This window comes from Mixophyes fleayi, chromosome 8, assembly GCF_038048845.1.
Source record: "Mixophyes fleayi isolate aMixFle1 chromosome 8, aMixFle1.hap1, whole genome shotgun sequence".
Classification (NCBI taxonomy): domain Eukaryota; kingdom Metazoa; phylum Chordata; class Amphibia; order Anura; family Limnodynastidae; genus Mixophyes; species Mixophyes fleayi.
In genome coordinates, this window is record NC_134409.1 from 27,701,229 (window position 1) to 27,712,759 (window position 11,531).

At 39.4% G+C, this 11,531-nt stretch overlaps 1 protein-coding gene across 1 annotated transcript in view; it reads right to left on the reverse strand.

Annotated features, from left to right (window-relative positions):
- LOC142099089 (histo-blood group ABO system transferase 2-like) overlaps nt 1-11,531 on the reverse strand; it is a 34,103-nt gene that overhangs the window by 19,709 nt on the left and 2,863 nt on the right. The gene's annotated exons all lie outside the window — the stretch shown is intronic.

The window sequence follows — 11,531 nt, forward strand, 5'->3', positions numbered from 1 at the left end:
TACATATAAGGAAACTAACAATAAAAGATCTTAGTGCAAACTGTGCTGGAAAGTGCAAGAACAATGCGGGAGGAAGGATTCTAGTTCTTTATTAGCACAAACAGAATTAAGTTAATATACTCTTTAGGTACATTATCTCCTAGAGGATTAAATAGCAATTTTGAGCTCAAATGGTTCTTTCAGAATTAAACTTATTAATTAATAAATTATTAAAAGGGATATAGCTTGAAAAAATCATTAAATCATTAATCATTAAAATGAAAAAGTTCTGAATGGTTTTTTTGCTTAAAAAATATATGTTGTATGTATCTGTGCATCCATTGATCAAGAAACCTATTGAAGGAGGACTGTAGTATAGAGAGTAGAGGCTCCCGTTGGTATACAAAAGGTTATTAGTGCAACCCCAACAGAAGTAAGCTGGGCGTATAAAATGTAACGAAGTTCCCACATATTCATTTATTTTGTTAAGAGCCCTTAAATAGCAAGTGATTTAGTTTGATGGAAGGTGCATTTCAAGAATAAAACTGCTTTGAGAGGTTGTTGTAATAGTGGTTGAAAGCACATGATATTCTTTTCAATATGCTATATAATATGGGATAACATAAGATGATTGTAAATATTATATTGAATAGATAGATATATTTTCGAAAGAGTTATTTTTTTCACTTGTATACTCAGAGAAAAATTATGCATTTGAATGAACTAGTTCAGAATGCACTTAAAAGTACATGTTGCAAGTATTAAGGAGTCTATGGACTAATGAGTCTGTTAATTGAGCTGTAGTAAAGAGGGTAGATGTTCGAACCCAACAGAAGAAGTTTGGGCGTAGAAAATTTATTTTATGTAATGCTCAATGTCTCATATGTATTTTATTTTAGGATTAAGCCCTCATTATTATGAATTTATTAGACATATGAGCAATATGTTATATGTTTTTTAAGATCAAATACAAGATGAATGTTACTGCAGAGATAAATGTATTAAAAAGAACAAATGTGTAATATAATGGAAAAGATGATGTTAATTAATTAATCAGATTAACCTGTGTAAGCTACATAGTGATTGGTGTATAGAAGTATAAAATATTGGGATAACCAATTCTCCCCCACAACCTTGAGAAAGATTCACAAAAGCGAACTGCGCTGGTTGTGAGAATGGGGGATCTGATATCAGGTAGTAACTGCTCCTGAAAGACTTGTGGGACTGTGAGGCAATGTGGCCGGCACCTGCTGTTATCATCTTGCGCTCCTTACATGCCTGTTATGTATTTAATGGGGTAAGAGTCCACCTTCATAGGGATCGGTGAGAAATTTTAGAACTGGATGTTGGAATGTTTTTATATTTTTTATATATTGGGAAAAATAAAGAATATTTGTTTACTTTTTAAGCAAATCGCACTATTGTGGCTTTATTTGTTTATAAACCCAATCTGTGGACTGACAAGCAAAATGAAACACAGAAATGTTTGGTTCATCTGTAAAAAGTGAATAACTCAAACCTCTCTGAGAGAGAAAAGAAAAAGAGATTGATATTACACTTGTGGATGAGAACATTTATGGGTCTGACATTTAATTGGATTATATCTGCTGTGAAGATTATATCCAAAGGAAGATTGCAGTTGTTTAGGTTTAAGAGTTTGCACTATGATCTTTTTTTGTTTGTTTCTTTATATGTAACACTGGAGGAAAAAGAGGAAGTGATACACCTTTATTAAGAAGAAAGCACACATCACTTAAAAAGGACATTCATCATCATCATCTATTAATATAGCGCTACTAATTCCGCAGCGCTGTACAGAGAACTCACATCAGTCCCTGCCCCCATTGGAACTTACAGTCTAAATTCCCTAACATACACACACACAAACAGAGACTAGGATCAATTTGATATCAGCTAATTAACCTACTAGTATGTTTTTGGAGTGTAGGAGGAAACCGGAGCACCCCGAGAAAACCCATGCAAACACGGGGAGAACATACAAACTCCACACAGATAAGGCCATGGTCAGGAATTGAACACATGACGCCAGTGCTGTGAGGCAGAAGTGCTAACCACTAAGGCACCGTGCTTCCCACGCATTTGTGTTAATATATACCAACAGCTGCACCACCTTGATCAAGCCTGATCTTGGAAACTAAGCAGGATTGAGCTGGGTTAGTACTTGGATGGAAGACAACCTGTAAATACCAAGTGCTGTAGGCTAAAGTATAATTAATGATATTCTATTCTTATTGTATAATGTACCAATAGAGCACAGTACACTTTATTTGTATTTTGGATACAAGAATATGCATGTTCCAGCGATCACACATACTTTTCAGTTAAAAAGGAAGAGTTAAATTTAATTAGGAAATAAAAAATATGTGGCTGAATGTGTTTCTGATCATGAACATTTTAGAGTTAAATGTCCAAACACCTTTCTTTGACTTTGGAAACATTATAGCTGCATTTGCTACAGAGACTCAGTTTTATCGTCTATGGGAATGTCTGCTATCAAGGAGCAATTTCAATTATAATCGATCATAATTAAAGGCATCATGAAAGAACAAAAATCACTGTCCTCGTGAAATAGATTATCATCCAGATGAGCTTTAAACATATGCGCTTTACTTGGCACAAGTAGACAAAGAAAAACTTTAAGGTTAGAGTTCCAGCACAAATATAAAAAGTTGGAGATAGGGTAAACATAAAAAGAAAAGAATCAATGGCAAGTTATATAAACTTATTAGAAGCGTTAAGAAGAAAATCACAATGTAAGTAGAATAGTGCAATACATGACAGCACACCAGAGATCTTTTTAAAGGGGTTCTACCTTTTGTAATTGACAGAGAACTCCTAGATTTACCATCCTCACTTCATTAATGGAAGACCTTTCCATGAGATATCCACCTTCCTTCCTTAACCAATATACCAATACAGGATACTTCTCAGGGGCATCCCCCATATCCCTTGTACTGAAAGTATGCATAAAGCCAAAGAGTCTGACACACTGGTTGAAATGATAGATGATCTGATTGGATGGGTGAAACAGCTACCCAATTATGTGACATCTGTCATCTCCATTAGTGAGTAAGACCCTGTGGTTTTCTACTACATCTGCAGCATCGATGAGTGCTCAAAATTGGAGCTAGCTGTATTGTACTGATGTATTTGTCTAGAAAAGGGAAAGAATGGTGTAACACCTCTAAAGAATCAAATATATTTCAGAGAAATTTAATAAAAAGATCAGTATGCTGTGGACAAAGATGTCGTTAGATACAAACTAAACCCTAAAATAATAAATATGGGGTACGGCTTACATCAATATAACTGAGCACATGCTGTTTCTGTAGAGCATAAATTTATAAGCCCTTAGATTGTACGCTCCTTTGAGCAGGGTCATCTCTCCTCCTGTCTTCATCACTTTTAACTCTGCTCTCCAGCTACCAGCCCTCCTCCTCGAGGACCCTCTTCCCCCCTGTCCCCTCTCGCTCCCTCCTCTCCCTCTGGGAGTTTCCCTGTCACCAGTGCCCTCCCTCCTGGGCTCCGTCGTATGCGGAGCCTCCCCTCTCCCCTCCCTCTACCCTAGCGTTGAGCTCATTGAGTTACTGTGCTTATTGTTTACTGTACTGTGCTGTCTCACCTCGTATTGTTATTTTGTTTGTCCCTGTACGGCGCCACGGACACCTAGTGGTGCCCTATAAATAAAAATTATTAATAATAATAATAATAATAAGCCAATGGTTCATTCTTTAAATCGCACCACTACTACTGGCTTGCTTCAGGCACCTGTCAGTTTGGAGTAGGAGATGATTGATAATGGTATGGGGTATATAATTGCCAACATTCCCAACAGTCAGGACAACTCTCTACCAACTCTCAGAATGGCATACAGTGCCCTCAAACTGGAACCTTCAGTTAGGAGGTATGAGACTAATGTATATTTAAGCTGTTGTGTTCATGATGATATTGCTTCTGTTGTGTGTGAAGCGACACCACTGAGCTTGCATTTCTATAACCGCTGTGGAGAAATCAAAACTGTACTCCAAGATACATGGTAAAAAGTCAGAGGTATCTTTATGGTAACATAGCAATTGCCAAGAGAGATCTAATAACAGTGCATACACTGGACAGTCAAAGGGGTCTTTCTCTTAACCCAGATATCATATACTTGGTATAGGCATATAGTAACAGGCAGTGCTTGAAGTGAGGCGGTATATACCAGTATAACATACCTGCACTTCTTCACATCCTTGCAGGCAGCCAGGGCTGGTGGAATGATTGCCCCATAGGCCTGTAAATACTTCCTTGGTTCTGGTGTCGATGCCCTGCTCACTGACTGTCGGGCGTGACGTTCTCACGTCCCGACACTGTCAGTGAGATGTGGCACAGAGAGGAGCTAGCACACTGAAGAGAAGAAGACAGAAGAGGAAGAGAAGAAAAAAGGTTATAGAAAGTTAAGTAAAGAACAGAGGGGGCACAAGTGTGATTAAAGGGGCACCATTGTGTTGAAGGAGGCACAGTGATGAAAGAGAAGCAGTGGAATGAAGGGGCCACAATGTGATGAAGAAGGGGGCATGATATGTTTTAGGAAGGGGCACAGTGTGATGAATGAGGGGGCACATTGTGATGGAGGAAGGGGCACAGTGTGATGGAGGAAGGGGCACAGTGTGATGGAGGAAGGGGCACAGTGTGATGGAGGAAGGGGCACAGTGTGATGGAGTAGGGATCACAGTGTGATGAAGAGGGGGACACAGTATGAAGATGGAAGATTCGGTGTGATGATGGAGGGGCAAACATGTGAATTCACAAGTGAGAGGCTATAATAGAAGCAGGAACAGGGATAGAAAGAGAAGATCAAGTAGTAAGGGAAGAGCGAGAGAAGAAGGCTGTGAGGCACAGAGGAAAGTGGGTAGGGAGGATACCTGCAATGAGGGACACATAGGAACTGAGAAAGGAAACAGATAAGGGAAAGATGAAGGGTAACATGGAATATATAAGGGAGAGGTGAAGGAACACAGATGAAAGGTAATTGGACACAGTAGAGGTGGGGGACCCAGGGTGGATAGTCAAGTTAATGCTGCAAGAACAAAGTCTATTTTTATAGAACAGCTGGAAAAAAACTGAGATACCCTGATCTCCAGTCAGTGTATGAAGTCTTTTATTATTTAAGTATCTATTTTTGAAAGGTGCGCAATGAAGCAACTATTAAAGTTGTTGTGACTTATCCCACTGAAACCTGAAGCTCATAACGTAATCAATACATTTACAGAAACATTTAACTTTAACATTTCCTTATTTAATATAAAAACTATAAAAATAAACAATTCTAAGCGATAGAAGTGATGTAAATCTCCTCTTTTCTGGACGATAGACAACAACACTGAAGAGCATATATCACATTTGTACCATTACTCCATGCAAAACCATATTTACCCTTATTACTCTTAACATCTTAAACTTGAGGCCACTGTTGTCATCTACACCATCCTTGCGAAAGCTTTCCCTTTCTTCAAACAGAGAATAACCAGTGGTGAGCATCCCCCAAACAGCGGGTTTTCAGTGGAGACATTTGTGTAGCAGTAAACATAAAAATAGGTAATTATGCCTTTAAAACTAGCGTCAGAATTTAGAAACAAGCACTCTACATGTGACCGTAGTACACCTCCCACCAAACCCGCGCAGTAATTGTGGGAATATCAGATTCAATGCTGAGGAATGTGCCTGTGGAATAGTCCATGGAGATACTTCGAGGTGATGTCCAAACTGAAATCTTCACTTGTATTTGCTAGCACCTCATTGAGGAGTGAGCAAAAGTAAGTGAAGACTTCAGTACTGTATTCATCGTAAATGTGCACAGCTGGACATTGTGGTGATGCTCGAAGGCCCATCGACTAGAATTTAATGTGCCCCAATGAGAAACATGAAAGAGGGGGAGGCGACTTCCTGCACATGGGTAGAGCAAGAGAAGAGCTGTTGAAGAAAGCAAGAACTGCTAATGACAGTCATCTACAAAAGGCAACAATTAGTAATAGGATGGTTAGGAGTGAGAAGCAAGTGGCAGCCGTTGCTAGAAAGAAGTGCTTAAAGGATCATTTGGGATATCTTTCTAATTGGGGGTCTTACCTCTCTCTATGTCAGGGTAGGTGACACTCTATAAGGAACTAAGCAGAGTATTCACCATCTACATGAACCCAGCAGAGCACAACAGTGTAAAAAATGATATACAATATGCAGTGTATGTGTGTATATGTGTATATATATATATATATATATATATATATATATATATATATATATATATATATATATATATATATATATATATATATATATATATATATATATACACACACACATATACATAGAGATAGAGAGAGATAATCAGCTAAGGTATCAAATTAAGTTCCTTTTCACACCAAAAACAGGAAACAAAAGAATGGTCAGCAATGTCTAACCAGCTTCGGTAACAGCAACGATTGAGGAAAAAATTATTTATTTAATGTCATTTAAAATTATTTTAAAATAGTTGGGGTTTTTTTCTATTTTTTTTCTATTTTCCTCTATTTTCTATCTGTTTTTTTGCCATTTTCTTTGACTCTGCTACTGAGACCGGGCATCCAGTGAAGTGCGCATGTATGACCTGGCACACATACACAGAAGGGACCCCGACTGGCCAGCGATCTATTGCTCAGTTGCCCCAGCAACCTTTTAATGATAAATAGCAGTGATAGAAGAGTTTCTATTGATGCAGAATTTTGTTAAATACACCCCATACTCTTTAAAAATTCAGACATAGGTAATATTAGTGAATGGTAGCTTAGTTTTTGCACTAAATCCTTCTTCACAAGTGTACTTAAAACGATGGAAATTTCAGCGTGAATGTGCATATGTAATTCACTTTTCAAAGGCAAATTACATTATTGTCTTATAACCTGAGCACCTACATGTAGGTAAATATATGGGCTGCTGTGACACAGGTCCCAGTGGTACCTGTACCATGAACCCTGTGTGAGGGCTGATCACTTCTATTTCCAACAACCTGTGCATCATGGGATCAGCAGCTGTCACAGGTGAGCTGCCAGAGGGCAGGAAAATAGCATGAGAATGTGTGTGTATGGACAGACAGAGGGCGGCTAGGGGCCCACATCTATCTGTATTCAGCACAGCATGAAGAATGGTAGAAAGAACATGTTTGGAGAAATGCATAGTCGAGACTCCCTTCTGGGTTGTGGTATTGTGTGAACTGTGTAAAGGGCAGTAACAGTATACCCTAGGGAGATTAAGAGGGTGGTTGAGGAATTTTATAAACTTGCCTGAAGAGGAGGGTTTTTAGTAGAGATGTTCACTGACCCCCGTGTTTTGTTTTTTTCCTTTTGGATCTGGATTAACTTCATGTTTTGGTTTTGGTTTTGGCAAAACCACCCTCCTGTGTTTTGGTTTTGGTTTTCGATTCTATTTCTAAAATCCTATTTGTTTTGCTAAAATCACATAATTCGGCGCTTTTTTTGTTCCTACATTATTATTAACCTCAATAAAATGTATTTCCAGTCATTTCCAGTCAATTTTTGTCAAGTGAGAAGAACACTACTACCCATCCTGTTTCTGCATGAGCAATGGCACTGGAGACTGGAGAGTAACAAGAACACTGCTACTCCTGTTTCTGTGTGAGCAATGTCACTGAGCAATGTCACTGGAGAATGGAGAGTGACAAGAACACTTCCACCCCTGTTTCTGTGTGAGCAATGGTGCTAGATCTCCTGGGGAGAGAGGTAGTTATGGAATCCAAAACCTGCGAGATCCAACAACGCAACAATTACATTTTGCCTCGATTCAGATGCGAGGACGCACGAAAGTACAGAGCAGCCTACTCGGATCCCCTAAGTTTGGGTGGGTTTGGTTTTCAGAAAATGGAGCCCGAGCATCTCTAGTTTTTAGAGAATGTTTGAAGGTTTGAAGACTAGAAAAAAGTCTTATTGTGCGAGGGAGAGAAGTATACAAAGTGGGTACAGCCTGCAAAAATCCTGTAACCAGGAAAAGGAGCAGGTAATGAGTGTGGATGAAAGACGCACATCTTGTACAGAACAGAGGTGTCAAATTAGGAGATATTTTAAGGCAAGTGAAGAGATGTACGGTATTCATTGCTGTTGATAACAGAAGAGATCCACTCATCACCGTCTCCCCTTGTTAAAATAAATTAGTAAAATAAAAGATATTCCTTTTTAAAGCCTCTATAATAGAGTCAGAACTTGAGTATGTCTAAATAACCTTTCGATAGATAAACTGTTTCTTTGAAGTCGAGATAGGCTCTCACCATATTTGTGCAGGTAGGCATATAATCTGTATACGCACATATAAACAGTGGGGAACTGTGGGGCCCGGTCTTTGTAAACTCAGCTTCTGAATTAAAAGCCAGAATGTACGTGAGAGATTCACATGAAGAAGGATTAAATATGAGTAAATGTTGCATATAACCAGGTTAGCATTCATATATCATATTTTGCATATTGATTTGCAGATGATTTTTCCTTTCCTTTCCTTTGAACTTCCTTTTGTCGTGATGTGTTAATCAACAGCGATGGCCTCATACTGTATGTTTTGCTTGTGCTTCTTTTGGATTACAGAACACTGGAGCATGGGTAAAACTATGTGTTTTCAGCCATTGCAAAACTATTACAGCCTATTAATACCACACCTTATTTCCCAGCCAGCCCCTGGTCCTGGGACCATTACTAAAGAATCAGGCTTCTTTAACTAGTACAGGTGTTTCAAATTATACTAAGCATATATGAATTCTGCAATAATATCATGCTGTACATGCTTTGCGTTGTCTGAATGCATTGCAAAAACGTTTACAGTGCCAACAAGTTGGAATTAAGAACTTTGCTTCATAGAGGTTGATTTTAGCACTAAAATGTTTCTGTTTCATTATGACAGGAACCTCAGATTTCTAATCTGTGATGTGGGTGACCCTGTTACTTCCTGTGGAAATTAAATGAGAACCTTAGGGCTGTATTCAAAAAAGAACTTAACAAGTTTGAGGCCTCCAAAAAGTCTGGGCAGCAGCAGAAGATGTGTATGTTCCAAAGTTGTGGTACTTTGACCATACTTGCCAACTCTCCCGGAATGTCCGGAAGACTCCCGCATTTGAGTCTCATGGACTCCTGGGAGAGTGTGGCAATCTCCCGGATCTGCCCACTTCACTAGGAAGTGCCCCACTTCCTAGTGAAGTGGGCAGAATTAGGTCCCAAATGCCGTGATTACCGGTGAATCGTGGCGTTTGACCCCGCCCCCGCTGCAAAATGACGCGTTTGCGTCATTACGTCACAGGGACGGGTCCAAAATGACGCGCATTTTGGAGCCCGGCCCCCCAACACGCCTACCTCTTCCGGAAACCAACTTTCTAAAGTTGTCATGGATAAATGAAACATTTTATTTCTGTTACTCAGCATTCCAAACGTGTTTTCCGCAACACGCCTAGCTCGTGACAACCTATAATTAAATATCCGCCTTTCGGTTGACAGATTGCGTTGCGGGTAAGGTTTCAATACATTATTGTGTAATGCAAACGCTTCATCTGCTACAAATACAAAATTTAGTCCATATTTTGTGTCACTTCCTGTTGGTAGATTAAGTTCATTGTTTTTTGGTTTGTCATGGAAGGGAGTCTGCTCCAATGCGCCTTCATCTGAGACCTTCCCATTTGTCCACAATTACCAATTCATAGTTGGCATCCACAATGGCCATGAGAGTTATGCTGAAAAAACATTTATCATTGTAAAAATAAGATCCACTTTTGGAGGGTAACATAATTTGTACATGTTTCCATCAATGGGGCCACCACAGTTTGGAAAATTCCATTGACTTTCAAAATCTTCAGCAATAAGTTGCCTTTGCTCTACCATTGCAGGAAACTGAAAGACAAAATGTTTGAAATGGTTAAATTGGTACGTGCATGTAATGTTATACTCACTACTTTACTTTATTTTTCATGACACTCAGCTAACAGCAGGCAGCCAGGACATCACAGACGTAGCAACAGAGCAACAAAGTTTGCAAAAGAAAAAGAAAAAAGGCTCCGTGATCTTGATCAAAGTGAAGCGCTAACAGAAAAGATGGTAAATGTGCAAACCATTACATGTCTGAAAAACGTCAACAAGACTCAGTTGATCTGCTTGCAGCAACGCTAGCAAGCAAAATGAGAAGTGCAAGCAGACCAATACACATACAAATGAAACGTTTGGTGTGAGACCTAATTTGTAAGTCGCATACGGAGGATTTGTGGCCAGACACAGTTTTGACACCATTCAATCACACGCAGGAGCAAAAACATTTCAGTCAGGCACCATCATATACATTTCAGCCTAGTCACATGCAGCATTCCATTATGGGAGGACAATGTGTTACCCCGAAACCCTAGGTGATGTCCACACCAATTCCCAGCACAAGTCTGCAACGGTACATAGGGAGTTAATCCCCAATTGATAATAGCGACCTGTTGCATTATGAACAGCTGTGAACCCCTGTCTTGATTTTATTGTATTGTACATTTTTTAATATAATAAAGTTTCTTTTGTAATAAAATAATATTTAAATATTTGTTTTACCTACCTTCATATACTCTTCACGCAGAACTTGAACTGTAGTGTCACAGGTCTCAGGTATGATTAAATCCAGAGCTTGAGGTGAAATTGAGATCATCCAGTGTCCTTCCTGTGGCCAATGATCTCAAAGTAGCAACCAGTCTCTGCTCTGCAGATATGGGCCTCCTTAAACAGGTGTCCCCCTTCTGGATGTGGGGGGTGACTAGTTGGAGCAGTTCCTGGAATGTGGGTTCATTCATCCACAGACAATTCCTGAATTCATCAGGGTTGTTGTCCTGTATCTCCTGCAGGGTCATATGAGAGAATGAGTCTCTCCTCTGGAACCACCCTTTGGTCCAACAAGACTGATTATTTCTCATTCTTTCCCTTCGGTTCTGTGCTTGCAGTCTTTTTGTCATAGTGATTAGCAAAAGACCAGTGGCTTGCTCTACTTCAACAGTATCCATAGTATTAAAATAAATCAGTGTTGTGCTATTGCAAAGGCATGTACACTGTACACAAAGATGTATTATGGAATGAATGTTACATACATCAGTCAGTTACACACATCAGGCAGTACCATTCATCAGTCAGTTAAACACATCAGTCAGTTACACACGTCAGTCAGCTATACACATCAGTCAGTTACACACATCAGTCAGTTATACACATCAGTCAGTTATACACATCAGTCAGTTATACACATCAGTCAGTTACACACATCAGTCAGTTATACACATCAGTCACTTACATCAGTCAGTTATACACATTTGTGGGCAGCACGGTGGCTTAGTGGTTAGCACTTCTGTCTCACAGCACTGGGATCATGACTTTGATTCCCGACCATGGCCTTATCTGTGTGAAGTTTGTATGTTCTCCCCGTGTTTGCATGGGTTTCCCCTAATAGGTTAATTGGCTGCTATTAAATTGCCTTTAGTCTCTCTCGGTCAGTGTGTGTGTCATATAGGG